Consider the following 17,803-nt stretch of genomic DNA (forward strand, 5'->3'; position numbering starts at 1 on the left):
CTGATTAGATGGAAACATCTAAAGAGTCTATTCTTAAAAGCACAGAGCTCAGGTGTTAGAATTAAAAAAAAAACATGGTAGTTTCACCATAACTCGTTGAATCCCAATACCTTATGTATTTATTTCTTAAGTGATTTGATGGGGCACACGACTCAAGTTGTTACCATTGCTAGGGTGAAATAGGGTGATTGAGATACTTAAAAATATATATATATAAAAAAAAAGAAAAAAAAAAGTTTGAGACCAGACCATCAGACCAACCGGAATAAAATCAATAAAGTCGACCACTGGTGCCCTTGTATATGCCAGTTGTGTTGACCTAGAGTTAGGTTTATCGACCACTGGTCCCCTTGTATATGCTATTTGTGTTGATATTAGTCAGACTGGTATCTCAGTCCATCAGGATAGGTTCATCTTGGCAGAGGCCTTCAGACAGATATGGGAAACACCGTTCACTTTGAACCATCTATTTTTATCTTTATCCATCCTCTTAATCTTTCCATGTGATTGGTTGACTACGGTTATGATGTCTAGAAACTATCTGATTAGAGCTCTGTCACTTATATATGAATTTTAGTATGTTGAGTGCAAACTCGTGTACATCAATTGGAATTTCGCATCAGGGTACTTTCTCTTATAGTCAATGATTGTACGCCAACCAAGGAGATTCTTTAGTGCCTTCTAAGGTTCTGCGTAGATAGCTAAGGTCTGGAGTAAAGGTTTTGTGGGTACACCTCTGGTAAACCCTCCAGAGACAACACTCCACCGCTAGGGCCACCTAGCGGTTTAACAGCTTGTTGCACGTGCTAAGTGTAGTCATTTTTATTTTTCTAGATTAGATTTGCTCGAGGACTAGCAAATAATAAGTTTGGGGGTATTTGACAGACACATTTTTGTGACCAAATTGTCCTTAATTTTCCGTATTGTTGGTACTCGATTTTCTACTTATTATGGTATTTTATGTGTTTGTAGGTATTTTTGGAAAATTCGGCTCGAAAAGTTAGTATAGGCACCCGGAGGACACATGTTATTCAGACTCTCAAATTTGTATAAGGGGCACCTAACTGATAAGAGGCACCCCAGGGAACCAACTGCTAATCGCACCCCATTACTGGTTAAGGGGGATCCATCTTCTTCCTTAATTTGAAAAGAAAAAATTGGCGGGAAATTTGGTTTCAACGGCAAAGGATTTATTATCTTTAAGATAAGAATATTTTCTTGCCTTACAAACATGAAGTTTTGAAGAAAAAGGAAGTTATCTTGTAATAAACAAGAAAGGTATCCTTAGAAGATTTTATCTTGGATTTTATTCTGCGAATTAAAGAAGATTTGGATTTAGTAAAGAAATATATAGAATAAAAGAGAAGGAAAATTCTGAAGATATTTTTAATCAAAAAGAAGAAGATTTTGGAGTTATGTAAGAATATATTTGAGTGATGTGTATTTGTGTGTATAAATAGAGAGCTAGAGAGCACATTTGGGGAGAGTTTTTGGGAGAGAAAAGAAAATCACTGTTTTATCATTGTTTCTCCCATTTCATCTTTGTAAACACCCTTTGAGCAATAAAAATGAATTTTGAGCGTGTTTCCATGATGATGAGCTATTTCTCGCTCAACCAAGGCAATGAATGAATCTATCTATGCATGAATGATTGGTAACAATTTTATTTTCTCTAATTTACAATTTATAATTCATTCAATCACCGCTTTTGCGGAGTTCTAAATGTTCACATAATTTTCTTAATTACTTGTGATTCAATTTGATAGATTATACTTTATTTAATTGATTGATAGTCTATTCTTAGGGAATACAATTAATATTTAGGAATATGTTTGATTATGTGTGAATTAAGAAATAAAGGACTAAAAGGATAGTTAGAGTTTTGAAACATATTTGGTATCGTTCATTCATGTGTAATAGTGGAATCTAGTGTCTTGGGTACTTTTAATATCTTGAAATCAATTTTGCAATAAGTTTTCTATTTTTAAGTTTTATAAGTCTAAAATCTTTTGCTTTCACAAGTCTTAACGAACTTATTACTACAACATCATTGAAAAATATCATCAATGGTCTCGCAGAGGCTACCATCAAAAGTTACAGATGGTGCCTAAGGAATAGGTTATGCGTACCAACCTATTTGTTATTGCTTTGGGGATGTGCAATATTACACGCATCTTACTTAATTCGTTTTTAGAACCCAATATTAGTCAACCTTTTTGCGTACCAGTTGGTAACTGGATTTAAGCCTGACATTCGTGTTCTTACGTATTTTTGGTTGCACTATGTATGTGCCATTACGACTCCACATTGTACTATGATGAGTCTTCAAAATTGTTAAGTAATTATGTTGGAAATGAGTTCCAAACAATTATCCGCATTTTAAAAATTTTGGCAGGAGATCTCTTACCGCTAGATTTGCGGGTTATCACTTTAATAAGACAGTCTTCCCTTCGTTAGGAGGAGATAAGAAAAAATATTTTCTAAGGTAACGACAGGAATTGTCGTGGTGTGTTTCCACTGTGTCTCATATTGATTCTTGTACTCCACAAATGTAAACGTGAAGTGATAAAGAATATTCGATTTTCAGAATGTACACTGATGTTGCTAAAGTGATGATATCACACATACCAGCTGCAAACCTACCTGCAAAGTTACAAATCTTCAATACAGGATATATATCATTTTTGTAACTACACTTAGTGGAAGTGTGGTTGAGGCCGTGGCTCCATAAAGGAAGTTGGAGAGACCACTTGGTTCGATCAATCCTCACCTAGAAAGGAAGTAAGTGAGTAAGGCACAACTTATTTATATCATCAGAAATCATCTCATAAGATTGTCTCTGAATATGTCCATGAATCAAACTGGAGGACGCTCCGAATTCTTAAATGATTCTAGAGAACAATGAAATCCTGACGGATTATGGGAATGCATATGAGTCAATGGAAGGATCATGCGTGCACAATGATGATATAGTCCATAAATAGTTGCTTCATAAGTAGAGCACAATGGGATCGAACCATGCTTTATTTTGATTAATTTCGAATAAATAGCATATTTGGCCTACGCAATCCAGGTAGAACTTAGTTCTTTGACAAATATACGGGTATTTGGTGTGGTAGTGCTAACCAACCTAGTGTAAATGTTGTGGACATATGTGGTTATTTGTCACTTAGTGTAGTGAGAAGAACGAGGTCTTAAAGTATAAAGAATCAATTTGTGGCGCGAGGTTTCTCACAAACCCCTGGATCGCTTACTCTTTTGAACATCATAATGTTCAGTTAATTATTTTGCTTGGTAGTTTCAAAAAAACTTGAAACATAGTAGATGTGGTTATATCTCTGGAGATTTAGACTCAAAGATATTTGCAAAAGTGCATGATGGAATTTTGCTTCCCAAGTACAATGACTCTAAACCACGGAGTATGTTTGCAGTTACACTGGAACACTCACTTATTGATTTAAACAATCAGGCGGATGTGGTATACCCGTCAAAGTGACTATTTGATTGGGAAGGGATAAACAAGTAAGGTTTCGTGCCATGCGCATTAAATAAGTTCCTGATTCATAATTATAGCTATCTATGTCGACGGTATGGACATGATAAGTATTCTTAATGGAATAAGAGATCTTACAAGCTATTTAAAATCTGAATTTGAGATGAAAATCCTGGGAAATCTCGATCTTATCTATGTTCTAAACTAGATGACCGAGCTTGTGGTAAATTATTCCACCAGTTTGCGTATGTCAATTGTCAGGAAATTTAACAAGGACGTGCATGCTGCTAGCACTCCCATGATTAGTCGAGTTTTAAATGTACATAAATGACCAATTCGTCTAAAGGAAGATGACGAAGTTGGGTCTGGAGATGAACTTTCCTTATCTAAGTATAATAGACGTATTATTGTACTTAACATAATATACTCGACCAAATGTTATATCCTCAATGAACTTGTTAGCTAGATATAGCTCAGCGCCAACGCGACGTCATTGGAATGGTATAGTGAATGTAATCATGTGCTTAAAAGTAAAAATTGACATAAATTTTTTTTATCCATGCAAAGAAATAAAAAGGAATGCTAACGAAAGTGCAAACCAAAGGTTTTTGATTATAAAGGAACAATAATCTATTCTCCAATGAAAGTAATCAGGGGGAGATACTGTAGACTACTTTCTAGGTCATTACCGATATTCAGTTTCGAAAAGTACATGACTAAAGGAATAGTCTGGAATAACTCTGAAAGTAACCAGGGAGAGATGCCGACATCAGGAGGAGTATCCAAGGATATGATGTCAACATAATTTACTTCGAAATTGAATCTATGTTGTACTCTTTTTACCTTCGATCGAGAATAGTTTTTCCAAAAGGGTTTTGTTACTCGACAGGGTTTTTAGCGAGATAATACTAAAAGTACCAAGTATGTTGAACGTTGAAGACATAAGGATCGCGTTGATATTATTGAAAATATTTGAATCAAAGAAATGAAACACGATAGTCCGTTAATCAACGTAACTTCCAGAATCAACAACATGGTTCTATAAACATCTAAGTCACCAAAGTAAAGTGTGATAAACTCCTTTTGACTTCATTAGACTAATGAAAATTTTCTGACATCATGGGGAGCATCTAATGGTGTGTTGAACTATTTTCTTTCACCGAGTTTTCTTTTTCCCACAGGGTTTTGTTACTCGGAAAGGTTTGTAATTTCCCAGCTAAGGCTATTGTCTTTCACACGAGGATTTTCTGCCTTAGGAGTTGTGAAGCAACTAGTCAACTTCAGCGGAGCAAATTGATCATCTACAACAGATCACCTTTACTTACATCTTTCACGTTGTACTCTTTTCCCTTCGCCAAGGTTTTATCCCACTGGGTTTTCCTTGTCAAGGTTTTAATGAGGCAACGTATACGAATCCAACTTTGTTCTAAGTTTACTTAATATTGTACTCTTTTTCTTTAGTTCAGGTTTGTCCCTCTAGGTTTTCCTGACGAAGTTTTAACGAGGCAATTAACTCAGACTCGTCGATCTCTGAAGATCGTATTGCATGTGATGAACTACATGTAAAGAAGAAGACAACATGTGAAGTACTACATGTGAAGAGTTGTACCAAGATTTTATCCCACTGGGTTTTTACTTTTCAAAGTTTTAATGAGGCAATTGATTTCGGCACAAGTCATTAAGGAAAGGAAGACATTTGAAGAACTACATTCGAAGCATGAAGTACTGTTTATGAAGTTCTATTGGACCGCACAAGGGGGAGTGTTGTAGGTCCTACAACCCATAGATGTGCGGCCCATCTAGATATCTAGGGTCTCCCTTCTACATGTATATAAAGGACATTGTTCCATGTAACCCTTCTAATGATTAATAAGAAACTCTGCCTCTTTCTCTATCATTCTCACCGTTATCACTACAAAACCATATAATATGTTGCCTTTTTTTTTTGCGAATACAAGGCGTCTACCGCCATCTTTTCATTTTGTTAGAAACTTGATTTGAGAATAATACCTTCAATTCAAGCCTGAACTAGAGATATGATGGCTTGTTACAAAGCTTACCGTCAGTGGAATAATATCTTATCAAATGATCCAAAAATATTTTGCTTGTTTTTTTGCAGATACAAAGCGTTTACCACCGCCTTTGCTTTTTGTGTAAAACTAGCTTTTGATAATGAGACCTTCAATTCAAGTCAGAACTAGAGTAATGATTGCTTGTTACAAATCTTACAATCAATGGAACGATATCTTATAAAATGATCCAAAAAATATTTTTCCTCATTTCTTCGGATACAAGGCATCTACCGCCGCCTTTTCATTTTGTTAGAAACTCGCTTTTGAGAAAGAAACCTTCAGTTCAATCCAGAACTAGAGATATGATGTCTTTTTACAAAGCTTACAATCAATGGAACAATATATTATAAAATGACCCAAAAATATTTTGCCTCATTTTTGCAGATACAAGGTGTGTACCGCCATCTTTGCCTTTTGTTAGAAACTCGCTTTTGCGAATGATACCTTTAAGTCATGTCAGAGCTAGAGAAATGATGGCTTGTTACAAAGCTTACAACCAATGGAACATTATCTTATAAAATGATCCAAAAAATCATTTACCTCATTTTTGTGGATACAAGGCATGTACCGCCGCCTTTGCCTTATGTTAGAAACTCGCTTTTGCGGATGAGACCTTAAATTCAAGTCAGAACTAGAGAAATGATGTCTAGTTACAAAGCTTACAACCAATGGAACAATATCTTATAAAATGATCTAAAAAATATTTTTCCTTGTTTTTGCTGATACAAATTGTGTAACGCTCCCTTTGTATTTTGTCACAAACTCGCTTTTGGTAATGAAACCTTAAATTCAAGTCAGAACTAGAGATATGATGGCTTGTTACAAAGTTTATTGTCAATAGAATAGTATCTTATGAAATGATCTAAAAAATATTTTGCCTCATTTTTACGAGTACAAGGCGTTTACCGCCGCCTTTTGATTTTGTTAGAAAGTCGCTTTTGAGAATGAGACCTTCAATTCAAGCCAGAACCAGAGATATGATGGCTTGTTACAAAACTTATAATCAATGGAACAATACCTTATAAAATGATCCAAAAATATTTTGCCTCATTTTTGCAGATACAAGGCTTGTACCGCCTCCTTTGCCTTTTTTTTAGAAACTCTCTTTTGTGAATGAGACATTTAATTCAAGTAAGAACTATAAAAATGATGGCTTGTTACAAAGCTTACAACTAATGTAAAAGTATCTTATAAAATGATCCAAAATAATTTTGCCTCATTTTTGCAGATACAAGGCGTGTACCCCCACCTTTACCTTTTGTTAGATACTCGCTTTTGCGAATAAGACCTTTAATTCAAGTCAGAAGTAGAGAAATGATGGACTGTGACAAAGCTTACAACCAATGAAACAACATCATGTAAAATGATATGAAAAATATTTTGCCTCGTTTCTGCGAATACAAAGTGTGTACCACCGCCTTTGCATTTTGTTAGAAACTCGCTTTTGTGATGAGACCTTCAATTCAAGTCAGAACCAGAGATATGATGGCTTGTTACAAAGCTTATAGTCAATGGAACAATATCTTAGAAAATAATCCAAAAAATATTTTTCCTCATTTTCAAGGATACAAATCGTGTACCGCCGCCTTTGCATTTTTGTTAGAAACTCGTTTTTGCGAATGAGAGCTTCAATTCAACTCAAAACTAGAGAAATGATGGCTTGTTACAAAAGCTTACAGTCAATGGAACAATGTCTTATAAAACGATCAACAAAATGTTTTTCCTCGTTTTTGCGGATAGAAAGCGTGTACCTCCTCCTTTACATTTTTTCAGAAACTCTTTTTGAGAATGAGACCTTAAATTAAAGTCAGAACTAGAGAAATGATATCTTATTACAAATATTACAGTTAATGAAACAATATCTTATAAAAAGAACCAAAAATATTTTGCCTCATTTTTGCAGATACGCGGCGTGTACCGCCACTATTGCCTTATGTTAGAAAATCGTTTTTGCGAATGAGACCTTCAATTCAAGTCAGAACTAGAGAAATGATGGCTTGTTACAAAACTTACAACCAATGTAATAATATCTTATAAAATGATCCAAAAAAATATTTTGCCTCATTTTTGCGATACAAGGCGTGTACCTTTGCCTTATGTTAGAAACTTGCTTTTGCGTATGAGACCTCCAATTCAAGTCAGAACTAGAAAAATGATGGCTTGTTACAAAGCTTACAACCAATGGAACAATATATTATAAAATGATCCATATAATATATTGCCTTCTTTTTGCGAATACAAGGCGTCTACCGCCACCTTTTCATTTTGTTAGAAACTTGCCCTTGAGAATAAGACCTTCAATTCAAGCCAGAACTAGAGATATGATGGCTTGTTACAAAGCTTACCATCAGTGGAATAGTATCTTATCAAATGATCCAAAAATATTTTGCTTGTTTTTTGCAGATACAAAGCGTCTACCACCGCCTTTGCTTTTTATGTAAAACTAGCTTTTGATAATGAGACCTTCAATTCAAGTCAGAACTAGAGTAACGATGGCTTGTTAAAAATCTTACAATCAATGGAACAATATCTTATAAAATGATCCAAAAAATATTTTGCCTCATTTTTCGGATACAAGGCATCTACCGCCGCCTTTTTATTTTGTTAGAAACTCGCTTTTGAGAAAGAATCCTTCAGTTCAAGCCAGAACCAGAGATATGATGTCTTGTTACAAATATTACAATCAATGGAACAATATCTTATAAAATGATCCAAAAATATTTTGCCTCATTTTTGCGGATACAAGGTGTGTACCGCCATCTTTACCTTTTGTTAGAAACTCGCTTTTGCGAATGATACCTTTAAGTCATCTCAGAACAAGAGAAATGACGGCTTGTTACAAAGCTTACAACCAATTGAACAATATCTTATAAAATGATCCAAAAAATCATTTGTTTCATTTTTGCGGATATAAGGCATGTACCGCCGCCTTTGCCTTATGTTAGAAACTCGCTTTTGCGGATGAGACCTTAATTTCAAGTCAGAACTAGAGAAATGATGGCTAATTACAAAGCTTACAACCAATGGAACAATATCTTATAAAATGATCCAACAAATATTTTTCCTCGTTTTTGCGGATACAAATTGTGTACCGCTGCCTTTGTTTTTATTCACAAACTCGCTTTTGGTAATGAAACCTTCAATTCAAGTCAGAACTAGAGATATGTTGGCTTGTTACAAAGCTTACTGTCAATGGAATAGTATCTTATAAAATGATCCAAAAAATATGTTGCCTCATTTTTGCGAATACAAAGCATGTACCGCCGCCTTTCCATTTTGTCGAAACTCGCTTTTGCGAATGAGACCTTGAATTCAAGTCTGAACTAGAGATGCGATGGCTTGTTACAGAGTGATGAGTGCCAAATATTGCATTTTTCTATATCTTTTTATTGGCATGTAACTCATCTTTTGTGCTTTAATTCCCTATTCTAGCCCAAATTCTGTATTTTCATTGTTTTCAAGAATAAATATGTTTACTAATTAATTTTGTGTTTTAGGTACTAAATAAAGCTTGGATGAATTGAGAAGCCAAAAGAGCAGAGGAATGGTAGCTAACGACTACCGAAAAGATATATCGGAAAGCCCCCGTGAGAAGGCCGTGAAGCACGAAGGAAGATCACGTATAGCGAAGCCGCAATCCGCTTGCAACTCTCCCGCAATCCGCTTGCAATCCTAAACTAAGACATGGGCTGGGTAGAGAACCCAAGAACCAAGATCCAAAATCCAAACCCATTTCCTCTCCCGAGCCGTCAGATTTGTTAAAGCTGCTTATCATCCAACAACACCTCCACTCAATGCATCAAAATCTGATACACCCACTCAACGCTAAATCCACCTATCCTCTTTCCCCTAAGAGCGTCCACAGTGGGAGAGTAAACCCAAATATTTGGTCTTTTGAACAGACGTAGTGGAACGTACTATCGATCAAATTTGGATCAACGACTAAAACCCAGAGTATATTTGGTCTGGGACCAAAACTAAACCCAGATATAGTCGAGCGTTGATATACTTCACGCCCCACCACCAGGCGGACATATAGTGCACGTCCCACATCAGGCGTTGGTATAGTCTACGCCCCACACCAGGCGTTGGTATAGTTTACGCTCCACATGGGGCGTACGTAAAGTCTACGCCCCATTTTTTTTTTTTAATTATTTTGTATGGGGCGGGCATTATACCCCCGCCCCATTCTTTGTTTTCAAAATCAATTTAGTGGGGCGGGCTTTATACCTCCGCCCCACTTCTTTCATTTTTTTTTTTTTTTAGTGCACGTCCCAATCAGGCGTTGGTATAGTCTACGCCCCACACCAGGCGAACGTATAATGTACGTCTGACCAAATTTAGTCTTTCCACCGTAGCGTCACACACCATACTAAACCCAAAATTTGATCTTTTTTTCCCTCTTTGGTCTTTGGTTATACTCGCACCACTGCAGTTGCTCTAATCGACCAGAAACCAAACCCAACTCATTTTCCTTTTCTTTTCCATCTGCAGAACAACCACCACTTGCATCTCCTCCATTAACTCCATTACTCCCCTCTCCTCCGCATACTGAGCACAAATTCACCACCATTAACTCCTAATTCTCCATCTCTCTCTATCTTATCTCTATTCTTATCAAGAACAGTAACCCTAAAGATAAGATTTAGAGAGGTAGAGTTAGGGTTAGCTGTACAATTGAGGAACATCGATTCAATGATGTTGCAGAGAAATTGAAGGCAGAGAAAGTCAATGGAGTATGGTTGGTGAGTTGGGTTATCATTAAATTTCGAATAGAAGAAGGATTGATGGCTGTTGTGTATAAATAGGGAAGAGTTTTGTGCTGTAAAACACATGCCCGGATTAGCCGGTACACCAAGCTGTAGTTTATATTTGTTTTCAGTATTGTTATTATCAAGTTCTAAATTAATCTGCTAAGGTTTAGATGAAGCCCTTGATTGTATGCTAAGTAGTCAGTTTTCATGTTGTTGTTCTTGTTGTGCTTAAATTGATTTAGGATTGATAGTCAACTAATGGATCAAATTATCCTGTGATCAGTTGTACTGTAAGAAGACAGTTGATACTAGGGGTGAGTTAGTGATGTTAACTGATAAATCATCCATTTGAGACCTCTCTGGAAGAAGATCTCTTCTTAGTTGATATAGGAAGGATTAGTTAGCTGGTGGACCAAATGAGCCTGTGATAAGTTGTACTGTAAGAAGACAGCTTATACTAGGGGTGAGTTAGGAAGATTAACTGATAATTCATCCATTGTAATCTTCCCTGAAAAGGAATAAGAACATAACTGGAATAAGTATTACTTTAACATAGAATTAGGAGGTGAATTCGACTGACCCCTGGTTTACAATCTATCTTGTATCTTTGCTTTAGAATATGTGTTACTACTTGATCATTGCTACAAGCTTGTCGTATCGACACCAAACAAAACCCCTTGTTGTTATTCTCACTTTGAATCAGTATAGTAAGACCATAAGCTTCACGTTACACCCACCTTGCCCCTGAGGATAGACCTGTGCTTGTCCTGTGTTACATTAGCAAACTGTGCACTTGCAGTTTGACATAGTCGTAGGCTTCTTTCTAGTCCTACCAAGTTTTTGGCGCGGCTACCGGGGACTCGGTAGCGGTGTAATTGTTTTTGTGGTTCCTATTTACTGATTTTTGCTCAATCATGTATATTTGTACTTAGATTTTCAGTTGTTGTTAGTATATTATAGCGGTTCAGTTCCATCTGTATATATTGCATCTTGCATCCTGGTATTAGCTTTTGATTTTCAGATTCATACCATCACTGCATTTAGTTAAGTTTCTGTCAATTTTTGCCTGCATCTCATATCTTCTCTTTCTCATTTCTCAATTGAATCCTGTTTACAATTGCAGTTTTGTTAGCTTCACCTTGTGTCATTGTATTCTGTACCTGTTCCATTGCAACTGTGCAATTTCAGATAAGCTTAATCTTCCCTGGTTGACAAATTCAGCAGAACAGTTCAAATCTGCCGTGTCATGCATTAGATTCTTCACATCCAGTTTAATCAATAGTGATAATTTCCTGTCTTTGCTTCTAGCTGCACAATTCTGGGAACTGAAATTCTTTTCTGAGCTACTAGGTACTGTGGTGCTGATATACAAACCAAGGAAGGGAAGGAGCAGCACAATCTGTGAAAGAAAGAAAGAGCTGCGAAATAGATCAAATTTGTTGGTATTCTCCCTGTGTCGTGCCAAAGGTAAGTTTCTCAAACCTACCAGTATGACTAAGCTCGCCTTCGCTTGCTCCATGATCTGAGTTGTTTTGATTTTTGTTTTAGTGAAAAGAGCTTCATAGTGTGTTCATCAAAGGTGAGAAGGCCACTCATTAAGTTAACAGCAACACTATTTCTAAATAAAATAGAAACAACCATTTAGGACAGGTAGGCTTTGTCAGTCAAATACTTTGTGATTACAGTAAAATTGCATCCTTGGTAGAATACCTGAACTGCTGAACTGCAGATACTTTGGGATAGGTCTATGTGTGTTATATCATTCTGTTTAGGAGTTGCTACATCATGTCAGGATTTGGTCTGCAAGTGGGGATGAGAACAAATCTATTAGAGAACATGCTTACGGATATACTTCACATTATGAGCCTTCCACAGACATGATGTCAATAGTTATAGGGATTATTATTATGGACATTTTCATAGACTTGAGCCTCAATATACATACCCTAATGACTATTCACACATGTATCATCCACCACCAGGGAATGTTGAACAATTTTGTACTCCCATGAGCACTTTTACGCAATCTGTGATGGAAAATCTTAAACTGAATGAACAAAATAATGCCAGATTTGAATTGCAAACACTGCATGATCATCCATATAGCAACACATCTGAATTTCCCTTCGGCAGTGAACATCATGCTCAACCATGTACTGAATATCCATATGAAACAAGGATACCAACTATTGAAGATTCCCCTTCTATTGAACAACTTAATATGATACTAAGGATGAATCTGATTCATTTACAAAATGTGGAAAGGGAGGAATTTCAAGATGAAATGTTTGTTTGTCCTAATGAAATAAATTGTGAAAATAGTGTGTCTAGTCTTACTCGTGCAAATGATATTGCATATGAACCTGTTTTAGAAACAAATGAATGTACTGGAAATACTATGATTTTTGATGGGATAAACTACTCATGTTACGATGATGATGATGATAATGATTTAGAAGAATATGTCCACTCTGAAAATGTTGTTATGGAATCTTTTGTTTCTGAGACATTAAGCTCCATTGTTGTGACTTTGACAAATGATGTTTCTTCTGATTTTCTTATTCGTAACACTGAATTGCTGGATGATGTTGCTACTGATTTAGATATTGTGCAGTTGAACTGTGAAAGGGAGCATAATACGCAGCTTGTGCCTGATAGGTTTGGTATGTCTAATTCTATACCTAGGTCACAGTATGATGTCTCTTTTGATTTGCCTATGCATGAGAATAAAATTTTGAATGTTGCTGATGATACTGAATTGGGGTTTGCTGATTTTTTCAATAACTGTGAGCATGATAGAGCAATACTTGTTTCTGAATTGGGAAAAACTAGACTGCATAGTGATATTTTTGAGCCTAAAAATGAATGTAACTTAAATGCATCTGATTCCCTACCTAGAGCACAGTATGTTGCTCCATCTGATTCTCTTATGCATGACACAAAGGTCACAAAGGTTTTGGATGATGATTATGAACTGGGGCTTGATGATTTGTTATATGAAAATGAATATGATATACCTGTTTCTGGCTTAGGGGAAGTGTGTGATGGTACTAGTGGCCTTATACATGAAAACAATTTAGATGTACCTGCTTCCTTGCCTAAGTCACAAACTGAGACTCTTTCACCCAACTTAGATTTGGTTTGTAACAAAATTGTAAAACCAACTTTTTTGAGAATACCTAATCTAGGATTGGAACTGTGTGCCTCCCAAGTCCTTTTGGATTATTTTGCAGCTAAAAATAATACCTTTGATGAGCCACAGTTGGAGTTTACTCATGTCTCTCCATTCATCCCTGACAAAGTTCACTTTGAACTAGATCTTGTGCATGATGCGCCCCTGAAATTGTTAGATTTTGTGCCCAAAAGTATATCTGTTGAAAAATCCAGATTTGTGGGTAGCTCATTTTGTTTTGCAGTCTCACTTGCATTTCTGTCCTATTATAATTGTGTGAGGCTGTTAAAATTTCTGCATTCCGTCTTTTGGGTTGATCCTCAACTCTTTAGATTATTAATGTATGGTGAATTCTCCCTCTATATAATCCAGTAGGTAATGTTTTCTATCTTGAGTCAGTTGAGTCTTCTTTTATCTTATATATATTGTGCTAATCCAATATGATCTCAGCTGAATATGTTGGATTCTATCCTTGAATAATGGAGTTCTAATCTTGCTTTTGCCGACATACCGGTAATTTCTTCCTTTTCACTAATCAACATGGTTCTCATGGTATGTTGTTGTTTAAATTCCTATCATCTTTTGAAACATTGAGGATAATGTTAGATTTAGGTGTGGGGGAGTGCTTTCCATATAGAGTTTTTAGTCTTTTCCATTTAAAAAAATAAAATAAAATAAAAATCAAAAATTTTATAAATACTTGCATAAAACCTCCAACTTTTAGAGATTTTAGAGTCACTAGCATGCTTCTAGCTATGTTTACATAGAGAGTCTGACTGAAATAACTGAACTTGGAAATAATGGAGAACACAATCGGGTTTCTTGGTTGTTAGAGCGTTAAAGTTGGATTTAACCATGCCGGTGGGCAAATTAGGTGCAGCAAAGATATTTGGTATTAGAGTTGTGATCACCCTTAGTGGAGACTATCTATTTTTGCATCAAGCGAGGCACCAACCTTCAATTTGTGTGACTATCTAAAAAGTCCTTTTAGAGAGTGTGTCACCGTACGTAAATTCCGGGTAGGAATGGTGAGCTACCCAACTTCGCACCACTTCCAGCATTATTTTTGATCTCTTGAGTGCTAATTTTTTCAATCATGAGGATGACGTCTAAAGATGAAAACTCCTTCTTGTAGTTTGATTTGCAGTTAGCACCATTCTCTCTCTCAACAACATCAACAGATCCATAGAAACACATCATCATCAACGAGCATAGCAACGTCAGGATACATGAAGAAAGTTGAAATAGTCCGAGGTTTACATGCAACAACTCAAGGAAAGTAAAATTCTTATTCAAAGTAAATATACAATGAAAAAGCGGAATTCTATACACATTTGAAGAGGTATTTTACAAGAGTAAAGAAAACAGAAAAAGATGAGAATTAATGAAATTTTTGAAATCAAGACAATACAAGTTGTGAAGAATCAAGTTATAAAGTCCTTCCTTCATGGCTTTAATAGTTTCATTATTATTTTGTTATTTTCAGTTCGTGATATCGAAAAGAAAAAAAAAGTTAGAATTTGTTTTTAGTTTTGTTTAATAAACACCATGAAGAAGATTAAGAGAAAAATTCAAGCAGCAAGGAATTAGAAGAGAAAAGTTACATATGTCAAGATTCTACGAAGTTCAGAAGTACATCATCAACAGTTGAAGACCAAATATTGAAGACGTTTCTATGGATGCTGTGAGAGTGGTGTTGATTTCCGATGGATGTGAAGGTAAGTGAGTACTCCCATCCTTGCTAATGATTGATTTCCTTTCTTAGAGATCATCAGAAAAAGATTATTTTTCTCCACAATTTTTGTGGAGTCTCCAGAAATTATTTTGGAAGGTTTTCCTTCCCACCATTCAACGTGTGCAGGATTTCACTCTTTATTCCTGTCTGCACACATGAAAGACTAGAAAAGCGGTCTTTTTGAGTGAAATTATCATAAAACCTTATTGGTGAGGAAGAAGTCGAGGCTTGTGATCACTCTCGAACCCGAATTCTTTCATATGGTGTGGTTACTTCTCGCTCAACTCTTAAGGATAAGAATGCGTTCTTTTGGTATTTCTAAATTCTTATTACTAGCATGCAAAAACTCTATGTCCTCATAGCTCCTTGGATGCTTGAGACTCTATTACGCTCTTAAATTGGAGAGGGTTTTGTGGGTACATCTCTGGTAGGCCCCCACGAGACTACGACTCGTCCACTAGGGACACCTAGGGGTTTAAAGGCTTAGTGCATACGCTAAATGCATTCGAGAGACCAGCGAGAGTGGTATAGTTAGGATTTCTTAATTTCTGTTTCACTTGAGGACAAGTAAAATCCAGGTTTGGGGGTATTTGATGAGTGTCAAATATTGCATATTTCTACATCTTTTTATTGGCATTTAAATCATCTTTTGTGCTTTAATTCCCTATTCTATCCCAAATTCTGTGTTTTCATTGTTTTCAAGAATAAATATGTTTACTAATTATTTTGTGTTCTTAGGTACTAAATAAAGCTTGGATGATTTGAGAAGCCAAAAGAGTAGAGGAATAGTGGCTAACGACTACCGAAGAGATACATCGGAAAGCCCCCGCGAGAAGGCCGTGAAGCACGAAGGAAGATCGCGTAAAGAGAAGCCGCAATCCGCTTGCAAGCCTAAACCAAGACATGGGCTTCGTAGAGAACCCAAGAACCAATATCCAAAACCCAAACCCATTTCCTCTCCCGAGCCGTCAGATTTGTTAAAGCTGCTTATCATCCAATATCACCTCCACTCAATACAACAAAATCTGATACACCCGCTCAACGCTCAAGCCACCTATCCTCTTTCCCCTAATCGACCAGAAACCAAACCCAACTCATTTTCCTCTTTTCTTCCATCTGCAGAACCACCACCACTTGCATCTCCTCCATTAGCTCCATTACCCCCCTCTCCTCCGTATACTGAGCACAAATTCACCACCATTAACTCCTAATTCTCCATCTCTCTCTATCTTATCTCTATTCTTATCAAGAACAGTAACCCTAAAAGATAAGATTTAGAGAGGTAGAGATAGGGTTAGCTGTACACTTGAGGAACATCGATTCAATGATGTTGCAGAGAAATTGAAGGCATAGAAAGTCAATGGAGTATGGTTGGTAAGTTGGGTTATCATTAAATTTCGAATATAAGAAGGATTGAGGGATGTTGTGTATAAATAAGGAAGAGTTTTGTGCTGTAAAACTCATGCCCGGATTAGCCGGTACACCAAGCTGTAGTTTATATTTGTTTTCAGTATTGTTATTATCATGTTCTAAATTAATCTGCTAGGGTTTAGATGAAGCCCTTGATCGTATGCTAAGTAGTCAGTTTTCATGTTGTTGTTCTTGTTGTGCTTAAATTGATTTAGGATCGATAGTCAACTAATGGACCAAATTAGACTGTGATCAGCTGTACTGTAAGAAGACAGTTGATACTAGGGGTGAGTTAGTGATGTTAACTGATAAATCATTCATTTGAGACCTCTCTGGAAGAATATCTGTGCTTCATTGATATAGGAAGGATTAGTTAGCTGGTGGACCAAATGAGCCTGTGATAAGTTGTACTGTAAGAAGACAACTTATACTAGGGGTGAGTTAGGAAGATTAACTGATAATTCATCCATTGTAATCTTCCTTAGAAAGGAATAAGAACATAACTGGAATAAGTATTACTTTAGCATATAATTAGGAGGCGAATTCGACCGCCCTAGTACCCTTCAACCCCTGGTTTACAATCTATTCTTGTATCTTTGCTTTAGAATCTGTGTTACTACTTGATCATTGCTAAAATCTTGTCGTATCGACACCAAACAAAACCCCTTGTTGTTACTCTCACTTTGAATCAGTATAGTAAGACCATAAGCTTCACGTTACACCCACCTTTTCCCTGAGGATAGACCTGTGCTTTCCCTGTGTTACATTAGGACACTGTGCACTTGCAGTTTGACATAGTCGTAGGCTTCTTTCTAGTCCTACCAAAGAGCTTACGGTCAATGGAACAATATCTTGTAAAATGATCCAAAAATATTTTGCCTTATTTTTGTGGATACAAGGCGTATACCGCCGCCTTTGTCTTTTGTTAGAAACTCGCTTTTGCAGATGAGACCTTCAATTCAAGTCAGAACTAGAGAAACGATGGCTTATTACAAAGCTTACAACCAATGGAACACCATCTCATAAAATTATCTAAAGAATATTTTGCCTCATTATTACGGATACAACGCGTCTACCGCCGCCTTTTCATTTTATTAGAAACTCTCTTTTAATAATGAGACCTTCAATTCAAGCTAGAACTAGAGATATGATGGCCTGTTACAAAGA

Source organism: Papaver somniferum, unplaced genomic scaffold (genome assembly GCF_003573695.1).
Source record: "Papaver somniferum cultivar HN1 unplaced genomic scaffold, ASM357369v1 unplaced-scaffold_133, whole genome shotgun sequence".
NCBI classification, from domain to species: Eukaryota; Viridiplantae; Streptophyta; class Magnoliopsida; order Ranunculales; family Papaveraceae; genus Papaver; species Papaver somniferum.